The sequence below is a fragment of the Calidris pugnax genome, unplaced genomic scaffold, assembly GCF_001431845.1.
Source record: "Calidris pugnax isolate Ruff unplaced genomic scaffold, ASM143184v1 scaffold28, whole genome shotgun sequence".
NCBI lineage: Eukaryota > Metazoa > Chordata > Aves > Charadriiformes > Scolopacidae > Calidris > Calidris pugnax.
The window spans coordinates 1081972-1096410 of NW_015090842.1; the positions used below are offsets into that span (position 1 = coordinate 1081972).

Genomic DNA, 14439 nt, shown 5'->3' on the forward strand with positions numbered 1-14439 from the left:
CCCCTGGGATGGGGGGACACCCGGATGTGAGGTGAGGGGGCACCGGGGATCCCGTGAAGCGGGGGGGCACCCGGAGGTGACGTGAGGGGGCACCGGGGGACCCCTGGGATGGGGGGACACCCGGATGTGAGGTGAGGGGGCACCGGGGATCCCGTGAAGCGGGGGGGCACCCGGAGGTGACGTGAGGGGGCACCGGGGGACCCCTGGGATGGGGGGACACCCGGATGTGAGGTGAGGGGGCACCGGGGATCCCGTGAAGCGGGGGGGCACCCGGAGGTGACGTGAGGGGGCACCGGGGGACCCCTGGGATGGGGGGACACCCGGAGGTGAGGTGAGGGGGCACCGGGGGTGACCTGGGACAGGGGGGCGCCAGGGCCTGAGGGGACATGAGGAGGGGGGTGGCAGAGCTGCCTCAGTGAGGGGTGACAGGGATGGGCCCCGGGGTGCAGGGGAAGGAGTGTGAGGGACAGCCAGGCAGAAGAGAAGGGGACAACAATTAATCAATGAATATTTTATACAAATATGGATATAAAATAATGATTTTCCCCATTCTGTTGCTTTGTGGTCAGATGCAGTGTCCTTCCTCACTGATGGAGATGGCCAGTGGCACCTGCAAAGTTCCTCTCCTGGCCAAAATCACCAGCTGCAGAATTCAACACTGCTGGTCAATGGATTTACTTGGGAATTAGGTAAAATACACCAAAAATTACCTTAAATCGATCCCTTGGACATAATTGCCGTGATGTTACCAGCTTTAGGAATTGTTCAGGAACAGGCCTGGTCTATGATGGTTTTGCTGTGTGAGTTTGAACTGGTTTGTTATTATTTCTCAGGCTTAACGCTGGCTTTATACAGAAAAGTTTGCTGTGCATACCGTGTATTTTCCAATCCTATTTCCATAGAAATAGTCTCCTGTTAATCCTGTCTTTCTTAGTAGAAAGTGATTATTTTTTATTTCCAGGACATATTTAGAATGTTACTTTTCAAATGGAACAAGTGTTTAATAACATACAGGAAGGTTTGGTAGAACTTAGAAAATAAGGTAATGTGTAATAGGAGGAGAGTAGTTAAAAATTGTTGGAATATATGTAAGCAAAAGAATTTGTCTACAAGGCTAAGCATCTGATCATCTGGCTCTAATTCTCCGCCCCCCCCCCCCCAAAAAAACTAACCCAAACCCACACACTTGGATATGATACTAATAAAGTGAAAATAACAGTAATTTCCACTAGTTTCAGTGCTGCTAATCAGAAAACTCTGTGGGAAGAAGTGAAATTGTCAATTTATTGGACACCTTCTGGCCACAAGCTAGAAATAGTCCTCAAGTAGTATCTGTGGGGAGCTGCCTAGGAGCAATCTGTGGCTTTGTTTCCTTCTCGGTAACAGATGGTTGCTGGCAGACTGGGCTCCTCATCAGCGCCTTCCCTCCCAACTTCCCTGGTTCTTGCATGTCTAGTAAGCGTGTCTCCTCCTAGTAAATTTAGTCTTCAAATTAAGAAGTACCTGGGAAATACTTGGAAAGCACGCAAGGGAACAGAAGGCTGTCATGTTGTTGGCTCCTTCAAGAGAGAGGGGTGTCGGAGTATCCTTTCTACTGGAAGAGTGCAATAAAGGGTTGGAGAAGATACCTTTTTTCTTTCTTTCCACCCCCCCCACCACCCCCCCCCCCCCCTCTCTCCTCCCTTATAAACCCCTCCAGGGATGAAACATTGATTTCTAAAAAATAAAAAAGACTGTGATGGGGTTTCAAGAAGTTTTTGTTTGGAAGGAAGTGGAAAACTGAGCATAAAGGAAGTTGGAAGGAGCTGAAGAGGAAGGGAAAGGGGAAAGAAAACACTGGGATGGATTTTCCTTCCTCCCAGGCCAGATACCAAGGATCCAAAAAGAACCCCTGCTGAGCTATTGCTGTTTCCCACCCAAACAGTGCACACAGGTTCACAACAACCTCCTGCCCTGATGAAGAGCTGGCAGATTCTGCTGCACCATCCACCAGAACTTTTTCTGACAGCGCAATTTATTTTACCACCGTGCAGTTTTGCCACCAGACCCCCACACTGCCTAAGCCACGCTGACTAAAGCGTACTGTATCGACAGGCAGACATTTGTTTCACAGACCTAGACTTACAGCTCAGTACCAGGCACCAACGTGTTCTCTCACACTGTCAGGAGGTGGCCAAATCTGCTCCCTATTTTCTTATCCTGGTGATTTAATTGTATTCAGTGGATCTGTGCAGAATTCGGTTCTGTCAACACTAACAGTGGAGTCACACACAATAAGTGTATTTTTTATTTTGATTTGCTGGATTTATTTACGTGTTATCATTTTTTTACAGTGCTGTATAACAACTTTTAAGACATAACTGTCTCTAAAGATCAGCATTTCATTTGAAATTTATTACAGTTTAAGTTTATAGATTAAGAGCATAGACTGGTAATAATCCTAGCCCTAAAGCCAATATGCCTTAACCAGATGGCAGGAATTCAAGACAGACTGAGAAATAAATACGAAGTTCACACTTCTTAATACGCACAGAGTATGAAAACATTCAATTCAGCAGAAGTGCATAATAACCAAAGCAGAATAAAGAGGAAACTCTTAAGGACTAGAAGATATGTGGAGTAGATATTCGTTGTGACATTGAACATTAAAATTATTTTCCCAAATGCTTACAATGCTATATTTATATGGAATATTCTATTTTGTTTATTTTGTGAATTCTAAGTATTTTGAAAGATAGTAGCATGTTTAACTATTTAGTAAAGTCATATGTAAATCAGCATAGATTAGATGTATTGGGTTATATTTCTGGTTTTCCAATTGCCATTACGTATATGTGAAAAGTGCCTTGCGAGACCTACATTGAATGGGAAGGGAAGGAAACCGGTGCACTGTTTAAACAAAAACTGTAACAATGTTGTTTAGAGAGAGAGGAAACCAGCTTTGAAATGTATTACGAGTGCAACTTGATGTCTGGGACTGGGGGAGGAAGAAATCATTAGCTCAGGGGAAAAAAAAGCAGCCCTGGCACAATAGCCATGTGCAAATGTTAATGAGGATGTGCGTATCAGCAAGGTGTGGGATAAGATTAGGAGGATGAATGTTACTAATAAAATCCCTCAAGAGCGGGTTGTCTTGTTAAAGGAAGAAGCTAATTTACAGGAGGTTGTTGTTCCTGTTAATCAGACAGAGGGATGTTGAGGAAAAGGAAATGTTGGGAAAACTGGGGTGGTTTTGAAAAACAGACTTGATCACTAATGTCCTGTTGTATCCGCAGTGATTTTCCCTTTGTGGTTACCAAGGACTGAATGCTGTAGTGATGGTATGTTTAAGCACAGGAAGAGCAGCAGTCGTGGTGCGTTAGTATTTGGGAGGTATATTTGCAGTTGGGGGGTGAGGAATGATGAAAAGGCAGGTTTAGATCTGGTGTGTTATACAGTCTGTACAGTATGTCACAGGCCTCGTGGCTCATAGCCTGACTCGCTCTTGCTGTCTGAATGTTTGACAATGCAGGCATACGCGTAGGCAAATGAGACTTCTAAAAATACATTTCACAAATCACCCATTCCAGCTGTCAGGGTGAGAACAGTCCTTTTGTCCTGCAGCCCCGGACAACTCAAATCCTATTTCAGACAAGTGAAATTTAGTTATTTGCTGCCTGACAGGAAAGCTGCTGACCTCTGCTTTATACCCCTCAGTCCATTGACCGACCATTGTGTCCAACCTGAGGCTTAAAATGGGAATTGGCCTCTTGCCCAGTCCTTTGTAAACTCTACCAAACGGCGAAAGAAATGCGTGGCTGGAGCCCCCAGCCTGCTGGTTGGAAAAATTCCTGCCCGTTACCTCCACAGGGCAAGTCCCACTTTGGAAAGAGTGAACATGACTGACTATATATGGCCACCTAAAAATAAAAACAGGGACAATCACCTTTTCTTGTCAGACAAATCAAAGATCCAGGTCACCTTAAAAAATCCCAGGCTGCAAGGCAATGATACTGGCTACAGGGGAAATAAATACATATATAAATCTCTTCATCCTACATGGATCAGTCCAGTTTTGATCGAAGTGAATGGAGGCCATTAACTTCAACTGATGTTGGATGTGTCCCATGACCTTCTAGTTTATATATTTAGACTCCCCATACTAATCTTCTCTTCTACAGGTCTGATGTCATCACCATTATTATAAGCAGAACTCGTCACTTGATTGACAGCAAATAACCTTTCCAAAAAGTAGCCAACGAGTAAGAATGTTTTGTAAGAGCGACATATGATCGTGACGGCCTGCAGTCCATTTTGGTTTACAGGCAGTGGAAGAATTTCAGATATTCTTAAGGTCAGTGTCCCCCGTTCAGAGATGAAGCAGAAGATGTATTTGTTTTTAAATTGCCGTTCTGCTTAAAAAACTGTCTTCCAGTTGTGCTGAAATGGAGAACTCGACTCTGAAATAAATTCTTTGCCTGTTGGGACCAGCCAGAGGGGCACAGAAGTGGAGTACTCCCCACTGCCTGCACTAAATGGCCATTGGCATTTCATGTTTTTGCTTCAGGAAGTCAACTGCTTAAACATATGTACAATTTTTTTTTTAGTGTCTGGTGATTCAGATGTCTGGGATCTCATTTTGCTTGTTTTCTTGAAAACTTTCACGAAAAGGAATCAGCTTGCAAAACCACAAAAATGCACTTCTCAGCCAGCTGGGGTAAAATAGTTTGCAGGGCCATCTAAATCCTGGAGAAGTTTTTATATTTAAGAAATTTATTCTGTCGAGTAGCAAATGGTTATGAATTCATCATTAGTTAGCCATTAGCAGTTGGCTTAGAACTGGTCAAAGTATGCAGCAAATATGGAGGTGCTGAGAGAATATTTGTGAGACACAAAGAACTGTTGACATTTTGTAATACTAGATCCTAGAAGATTGTTATAAACCAGATATGCTGTAAATTTGTGAATGAGAACTAGGCTGGGTTTGGTTGTTTGGTGTTTATTTATTCCTTAGAAATGAATATGGCATTTAAGTAAGGTTGTGACTAAGAGAAAACTGTAATTCTATGTTATTGATCCCACTTATTAATAGGGTATTTAGGGCTTCTAGTAAAATAGAGTCTAAACACTATTTAAGAAGAACTGAAACAGAAGTTAGAATTAATTCTAGACTATTTATAAACAGGTGTCTGTCGTGGTTTAGGTCCCACTGGCTTCTACTAAATGTTTGAAGTTAGAGGCTACCTGCCAAATTACGTTTTGTTTGTTTGACCTTGTACAACTGATTGCAAGAAGGTGTTATGTATGTTTCAGATAACAGAATTTGGCTTTTTAAGTGTCTTATATTGAACATATCATTCTTATTTTAATAGTTGTCGTGGTAAACATGTTACCATACGAATGGTGAGTTTTAGATTATTTATTTTAACTTATGTTTAGATATGTACACAAGAAATTATATATGTTTATAGATCTTTAAAGTGATCTAGAAAGAAGCCTAAATGGTGGTTTTAAAGAATTTCCATGTGGTAGCTCCTGCAACACAGGATCGTTGCAGGGGAGCGAGCAGGGCATCGATGCTACTGCATTGCCCAAGTTTCTCTTAGGGCACTGTAACAAAGGCAACCTAATTTCAACTGCCTTAGTGATACTGTTATTACCTTTCGCCTATACAGACTATTTTGTGTTGTGGAAAACTGCCAAATAAGGAGTAATTTTGTAATGGAGAACATGGAATTATGAAAGTGGGCTGAGCAGAAGGATAGCAGAGAAAGACGTACACCAGTAACTCATGGCTGAAACTTTGCTAAATTACTTGATAACATACAGAAAAGTGTCACAGATAAAGCTGTGAGCTGATGACACATGAATGAACTAGTCTTTTTTTTAGAGTTTCTTCATTAATTGCAGAAACACTCAAAGGCCCAACTGAGATTGGGATTTAAGTAATCCACTTACAGGAAAGTGTTTCTCAGAAACAACAAAATAGAAGACTGACAAAGCTTCCTTCATAAACGGCTCTTGCTCTCAATACAGAGCCTCTTTTGAGTGTCCTGTCCAAACCACCCTGGGTCTCCTGGTGACATCATGAAATGTGAGATGCCCATGAGCTAGTCTTTGGCCAGGATGGAGTGTTGGCCACCTGTCTGTCCTGTGCTTGAGAAGATATGCAGGATGTTGACAGAGGATAGTGGGACTTATCTACTAAAACTTGGCACCCCAATCCCGTCTGTTTTCCAAGGGGCCAGTGCAGCCAGCAGTGCCTGGCTGGCTGAATACCATTTTCCTCTGGCTCCGAGAGGAAGGCCAGCGGAGCCGACCTCAGCAGCTGGTTTCAGGTTCTTGCTTTGTTTAGTCGGCTCCTGGTGCTTTCATACTTTCTCTGGAACTGCGGCCAAGAGTGTATTTGGTTCACTCGCATCATGGTCCACCATCTGGGCCTGGTTCTCCTTAATAAATCTGACACCAGCTTTGAGGAGCTCACTCTGCTCATCACCAAGCTGAAGTTGATTATTCAGTGCCTGGTGATTTTTTGTTTGTTTGCTTGCTTTTTAAACTTCCTGGGCCAAAATGGCACACAACTGGCTGTTAGTAGATGTGAATACCCTGGACACACACCAGGGATGCAGGAGCATCCAGGGATGCAGGAGCAGGTCTCACGGTGTTTATGGTTCACTCTACTGTTGCCTTTTTCATAGCCTGGAAATTCCTTGGTTGGGTATTCATTTGCTTGAAGTTTAAGGGTTACCAGAAGTTATTTCTCTGGCATCTCACAATAATTTCAGGTCTTTCACCATCTTCCAAATATGCCATCTAAGGCAGAGAGATGCCCTTTATGTCTGTGTGGGGTAGTCAAAGGTGCTCTCTGCATCCCCTGGCTCCATTTCTTACATCCTCCTTGCTTTAAGAGGCACGTGCATCTGGTTCCAAAGGTCCCAGTACATCTGTCATCAATATAAATTGTGTGTAGCTTTGTTGAAATTGATAGTTGTGGTTCCCAGCTCTTTTGCATGACATCTAATCAATTGCAGTACTGTAAAAGGAGGTATAAAAAGCTCCCAGGTCTGTATCAGACTATCAGATCCCAGTTCTTGCTGCTGTGAGGGGCAGGACCAGAACTCAGTCCCCCCAAGAGCTGCAGACACACAGGAGGAAACTCCCATATGAGCTGTCCTGTGTGTCAGCTGGAGGGACCAGGAGACACCAGCCCTGTGTCTGACACAGGGGTGTGAGGGAAGAAAGAATTTCAGCTTTGTGTGTGCACTGCTAAGTAATTCAAAGCAGCAGATAAACAGTACCTACAGGTGCATTTCCTTTTTTAATTTCACACTGATGAATCAAGATACTATAACCCAAATATATACACTTCAGATCCTTTTTGGCACACAGCATCAAGCCAACAGTTACTAAAAGAGAAAGGAATAGTAAAACAATCTGTAGGCTGTGCAAATTCCATACCTCAGTTGTTTTCTGTTGTTGGATTTTGCATATGCTAGCTTTCTTTTGGAATTCCGAGAGTTAGAGTGAGGAACTGATGTGATACAGATCTTTCAAAGTTAAGCTTTGATAGTGGTATTGAGTGTCAACACACTGTATGTGCATCTCAAGGATGTTTGTAATTCCAAGAGTGGGAAGATGAGAAGGCGATAAATAAAAGGATACAGAGTATACTTTTTCCTTCTTTTTAATGGGAGAATATTTCAGACATGAAATGTTATCTGGTGTAGCTGACAGATGTTCAGTTTAGCATAAAAGAAAAAGGAGAAGAAAAGAGATTGAAATGCATAGTCATATAGGAAATAAAAATGCCTAATGAGTAAGGGAACTAATTAGTAAGGGAACCTATTGTGAAATTCTCACAATAAAGTAGCTTATGCTTAGCTTCCTCTAAGTAACCTAAATACATGCTGCCTCAATATGAAATGAAGGTAATATAGAATGAAAAGCCCATCATTTTTGATATTTCACTAATGCTCGCTGTCATCAGTTTTATCTAGCTCACGGACAATCTTAAAACATGCCAAGAAATGCATGGCACAGACACGTATGTCTTACCTTGTTACCACAGATGTTGTGAGAAATAAATTAATTGCCTGTTTTTGCAAAGATTGATATGATAAAAATATACAGAGTTGATTTGTCATATTTCTCTTTGTTTTTCACCATACCAGAGGCTACAAATAGAAGAAGATGGTAAATAAACTGCAGTAGCATCGGGGCTTATAAGTAGCATTCTGAGTTGGAGGCACGATGCAGATGTAAAAATTGGCTCTTCTGTACAAATTTGGAGACAATTCTGTCCTGCCATAGAGGCTGTATCAGATAATCATCACAAAAGCAATGAAAAACTTCTGTTATTGTGCTCTTAAGTTAAAATGTATGACGTGCACATCTGTCCCCCAATCCAGAGAACAAATAATCTGTAGAGCTGTTGAGGTATTTTCTGGATTTGCTGTTTTCTGCAATAATTGCCCACAAACACGTGAACTTGACCCCTGTGCCAACCAACAGCCTCTTGTCTGTGTACATGGGTTGACCCCAGTGATGGTTTCAGAAAAGCAGGATTTGGGGGTTAGACACATTTGTCCCTGATGGGAGTCGTGTTTTCTCCTCATATGGATTAAATAACATACTGACAATCTTCAGAGTTGCTAATTTTGGCCTCCTGATTGCAAGTTTCATGCAGCTTCATGGTTTGCTTTGCCTCACAATTCTAGGAATGGTGGTTTCCTGAGAAAATCAAGCTCGTGATACTTGAGACGCTCTGTCATGGGTTTTGTTCCTGTAGAATTGGCAAACCAGCACAGCACATAATTAGAACGAAGTTCAATCCGTAGTGGTTTAAAAGCCTATGTTTTTAAGAGTGTGCAATCATTTTTCTGAAAATATACAAACAGAAATCTTTGTAACGCTCATTTCTCCAGCTGTACAATGGCATACGTGTAATTTGGGGATTTCCAGCCATAACTATAGTAGCAGTATCAAAAGACATTTAAAGCCTGTTTGCTTTGGTCATGTTTTCACTTAATGATTTTTGAAAGCGTGGTGCTGATCTTGCAGTGAGATCCATTTACTCACAGATCTCATCGAAGGCCCAGGATCCGCAGTTACTAATTTTCCATTCTGTGTCTACACACCGGGTGAAGTTTATATGTAATGTCTAAAAATACTTCAGAAGGAATTTACCTGTCAGTATTGATTACACACACAAAAAGCAGAAAAAGCTTTCTGCATACTGTTGGCTTCCCAGAGCAGGGGGAAAGACTAGGTGTGCTCAGAGCTGCTTCTGTGTGGCCACTGGAACCCGGATAATCGCGGGCCATCACGAGAGAGTCTTTCGGACCGCGCAGAAACCTGGGCTGCTTTTGAAGAGGGCAGTCCCCCTGTGCCCTCAGCCTGTGCTGCCACTCGTGCTGGAGTGTTCTGGATGCTGTGCACGAAGGCTTCAATAACACCCTTCTTCTGTGTATTATCTTTTTTTCCACAGGTCTTCTGGAAAAGAGAAAGATTTCTGCTTGAGCACTACGCCGGAGCCCAGGTGAGCAGCCTCATGCTCCATAGTGTCACCTGCAGCTTGACTATTGCACGGGGCTTAATTGCATTGCCATTGAAATCACTGGTGTCTCAGCATTTTCAGTGTGCCTGTACTAATGCTTATGGCACAATTGCCAACCGACCATGACATTTTAGCCTCAAGTCACACGTAAATATCTGAAGTGACTCTGCACTGTTCAAGTGAGTGTTCTTGACCACCATTAAGAGCTCTGATTTCTGTAGCAGTGGACAGGACTGAAAATTCATAGTTCTTTGCTCGTTATTCAGAAGAATACCCTTGCTTTCTGTAGTATTTCATATAACATAATGGTAAATTATAAATTAATTTCCTGCCTCATTAAGATCCATGGTGTATAGAGGAATTGTACCCAAGATGAATGTATTCCTACGCTACCAGAACAGATTTAAATCTGGTAGTCAGTAATTGTTTCATGTAATGAAAAATAGTGGTCTTTGTTAGACCCAAGACATTTTAGAGACACTGTGACATGGCAGCTTTTGCAAAACAATAGTTAACTGAAAGGGAGATACTTTTTTTCTGTGCTAATGGAAGTGATACTATAGTGTCACAGTGTATAAATTCAGGAAACACATCTTCTAAAAATAGTTCTTAAAAGAGCTATACCCCTCTGTGAAGTGCAGGGTTCTGCTGTTGGGTTTGCTTTCCATGATCAGCAGTACCTGTGCTCCTCTCAAAAGAAATACATGGTTTAACTACACATGCATCTTAACGGGGACAAGAGACCCAAATGTGACAAAAAGGAAATTGCTCTCATCTTACACAGTTTGATTAAAGCTTTAGGCATAGAGCTTTTTAAATGACAAATGCTCAATGGAATAATATTATGCCTTTATACTCCAGAGCACTATTAATCTGAGGTTTCAGGACTTTAAGAAATGTTAATTAACTAGTTACCATTCATGTAAAGTGTTAGCATTACAGTCATTTTGTGGGCTGATAACTGAAGCATGGAAATGTCAGGTTCTTTGGAAAGGATGAGCTTGGGGTTCTCTTCCCATCAGGTATTTACAGAGACGTTAACCGCTGATGCAGCACTGATCTCCACGGCTCTTCCACCAGGTGAGCCCCAAAGCAGCAGGAACAATTTGGGGAGAGACTGAGCAACTTCAGTCAAGCCCAAAGCAGGATGGTAATGCAGCCTGAAGCTTTGCGTTGGACACTTGGGAACCCAAATATGATGGAGAAGCAGCCAGGCAGTGTTCTGGAGGATCTCAAGCAGCTGCATATTCAAGGAGACGCTGTTCTGCAAGAAGGGAAAGGTTTGCATCACTTAAATATATATTTTTTTTTTCTTTCAGAAAGTTGACTGCTCTAACTAGGGTAAATACTGTGCAAATTAGGAAGCCACTGTTAGGTCTATCATAGCGCATCTCTGCTCTATTTTGACAATTTTTTTGTCTGAGAAAATTAGCCCATTTTCTTCCTGTGTTTTAAACTCTTATTGCCATTGTTCATTTTAGAATGCCAAGTAATTAAAATACGGTGGCTTAAGGCTGATTTATACTCTGGTTTTTCATAGATGAAAAGCTATCTGTAATAATAGAAACTTACAGAAAATACCTCTATTATGGACCATGCTTCTGACATAATTGGAAATTTTTTTCCCACCATAGTACAACCTGTGTTCCTAGCATGCCTGTGTTACAGGGGGGTTTGCCCACATAATTATTTCTTAAAAGTAGAGAGATGCCTTATTAAAAAAAAAAAGTAATTTAAAACTTTTGAAACTTGAGTTTTACATGTATAAAGAAAATAATTTGCTCCTTTGGTCAAATCTCTAGTATTTTAAGGGTGACATCTTTCCAAAATGTTGATTATTAACAGAATCCCCAGTGAAACTACTGAATTTCCCATTACCTTCAATGGGAGATGGGCCACCACTCCCAGTGCTTCAAAAGCACTGCCCCTGTGATGTTCATAATTAATTTTTTTAGATCGATTACGTTGGTGTGACATCACTGTGAAGGGGTTTAAGAGAAGGTGGTGCCCATTTTGCAGTTCCCTGGTGAGGAGAGGGTCAGTCCCCGGGAGGGCAGGCGGATACTCAGTGCAGTATTGCCATCTGTCGGTAACTGCTTGCTCCAAACCCTCCTGCGATGAATCCCACACTGACTTGCTGTCATAAAAGATTATGACTCTTTTCTGCTTTCGAGAGGCTGCGTTTCCCTGGCAGGGCTCTTGCCCAGTACTGCTGCATTGCCGGGGAACTGGCTGGGCTGGACAAGGGGGCCTCTGGCTCCCAGCTCTGGCTCAGCTTGTTCAGACTCTCTTCCACGTCTGAGGCCACTACGCAGGGCACAGTCTGTGAAAACCAGACAGGAGTATTTAAGAATCCTCCCCACCTCTCCGAGGGTGAAAGAGAAGGGTGTAGAATCTGCAAAATTGCTCTGCCTGAGTTTTAAAACCTGCAACAGACAAAAGCGTATTAAAACCACAGTTCTACTTTCTAGCCAAGAAGTGTTTGTGTCTCATTAATCTAATCAATGGCAATACCTTTTAGTATGAAAGATACGACGCAAGACCTGGAATCAGGAATGTGGAGTTCCAGTTCCAGCGATTCATTAGGAAACCCTCAGAGAACGACGTAGCTATTCCTTTTTTCAGCACTGCCAAAAATGCTCTGCAGCAAGGTCCAAGGGTGCCAAGCATCTGTACACTGGATTCAAGATCTGATACTTCTGCACAAGATCCATCAATATCCATCTTTCCTAAACATGCACATTCCAAATTTTTGTTTTATCTAACAAACCAAAAGTCCTTATGAAGAATATATGAACCATACAATTACTACCACCAAACAATTACTACGTACAGAAATTAATTCCAAAAGGCAAACAATAAAATATAGAAAGAATCAGCAGTGGGAGCCTTAAACAAAGTAATTGCCACCTGTGATTGCTGTGCTGAAGATTGCCGTCCATCAAGAAGGACTTGAAAAGTATTCTGAAAAGACAAGCCCAGGAATAAAAATGGCAGGACAGAAAAAACACAGATATAATGGAGACATTTGTTTTACCATACATTGACATTTTCCATGCACATACTACTCAATGGCCCAAAGGAAACGAGTAACTGCTGTTCTCTGTTCTGTATAAGCCCTGTATTCCTTCTCCCCTTGCAAGTTTTCTTCGCTGTTGCAGATTCCAGGTACCCTTTCTTCCCTCAAATTGTTTAACTGATTTACCCAGCAAAGTTAAATTCACAGCAATTTCTTCCTGTCTATCCTTAGCACAGTTTGCTCTCTGCATGCCAGGTCTGAAGAGTTTATATCTGTCACAGTCTGGGTAAAACTATTGCGTCTCTTTGCAAGCATCCCTTTCTTAAAAATTTAGGGCACTTGGAAGTAGTTAAAAATGTAGGTACAGACGATTAGCACAAATATTTCAGAATTAATACATTGTCACAGCCAGTCCTGACCTTGGATTGTTACATGCTGCTCCATCCCCAGACAAAGTATGAGTTCCTTTGCTGATCTGTGTGAGCCCTGTTCCACCCAACCCACTGGAGTGAGCCTGCCATCGGGTCTCTCCCACTGCTAAACCCAAAGGCTGGTGGCTGTGAAGCACCTGCAGATCTGGCTGCTGCTTTGTATTTGACACCCGGGGCTGGATTTGAAAGTCTGGGCCTATTTCTTATTACCAGTTCTCAGAAGAATCCATTCTACTGCTTTCTCTGCAGCCACTCAAGTATTTTGTTTAATTAGTGGAAAATGAAAGCGGGATTCAAGACTGTGGTTGTGTTTGCTTTCATGTAATAAAATAACTTAGTGCAATGGATTTAAATGGAAGTGGAACTGTAGATGATAAATTTTTATCATGCCAGAAAATTTCAATTAGGGGAAATTAGCCACTTGGTTCTTTCTGATAAATTAATCATAGAGATTATCTATTAAACGTGCCACTTAACCTTTCTGCCATAAGTGCCTGAGGCAGTAGTATTTAGGCTCCTCACATTCATTTGGAAATATTAATTTCTATGCAGCTGTCTTCCAAAATGGAATTTTCACTTGTCTTTTTTATAAGTAGGTCATTGTGCAGCTGTTGTTAATAGAGGCTGGCATTTGTAAAATGGTAAATCCACCATTGTACCCTATAGGTCACAAAATTGATCTCCATCAATTACAGAATATCCTTTGTTAAAATGCCCTTTCTCGGCCCCAAAGGGTCCCATCCCTCGCTGTGACAGCCTTTGGCCTGTTTGAAATGGGGATGTGTTTCAGCCAGTTATTTTGAAGCACCACTATGTTCATGCTATCTGTCTTCCATTAGGTTGAGGCTTTGCCTTGACTCTACCTTATCGCTTCCATCTACGTTAGAGCTGTTTTAAAATGACTCTTGAGGGACATTGGTGTGACAGTATCAGCTGTCCAAGAACAGCTGTCTCCACTGCTGCACCTCCCCGGCCCAAATCCTCCTCCACAATGAAATCAATTGGTCTTTTCACCATAGACAAGGCCTTACTGTCCTGGTCGTGGTCAGCTGTTGCACAGCTTATAGAGAGACAGGCAACTCCTGGGACTGCTACAGACCTCATCCTGTGCTCTTCAAAGATTAGAATTAGGACTTTGGCCTGGATATCTTTCTCATATCTTGTAAAATTTGTATGGGCTGCTGCAGAAGTAGTCTGAACTCTAGCAGTCTCTGAGGCCGGATCCCAGGGAAAGAAGGCCAGATACCCCAGATTCCAGGGAAAGAAGAGAGGAAGTAGGAAAGGAGGCGGTCCAAGAAGAGAAAATATGAATGGCAGATAATTTATAAACGTTACGGTTAGTGAAATGAGAGAGAATATCTCAAAATCTTAGAACAAAGTATTACAAAGAAAGTAAATGGAATTTACATTATATGAGCAGCAAGGACATTAGTTATGGGTGTGAAATGTTTCAG

General features: G+C 42.0%; 1 long non-coding RNA gene across 1 annotated transcript; it reads left to right on the forward strand.

The window, feature by feature from the left end:
• Window positions 1-428: 428 nt before the first annotated feature.
• LOC106888096 lies at window positions 429-13338 on the forward strand. Its single transcript, XR_001412036.1, has 4 exons — window positions 429-689; window positions 9467-9517; window positions 10558-10815; window positions 12057-13338. It is a non-coding gene; the product is annotated as an uncharacterized LOC106888096 (long non-coding RNA).
• Window positions 13339-14439: the final 1101 nt, after the last annotated feature.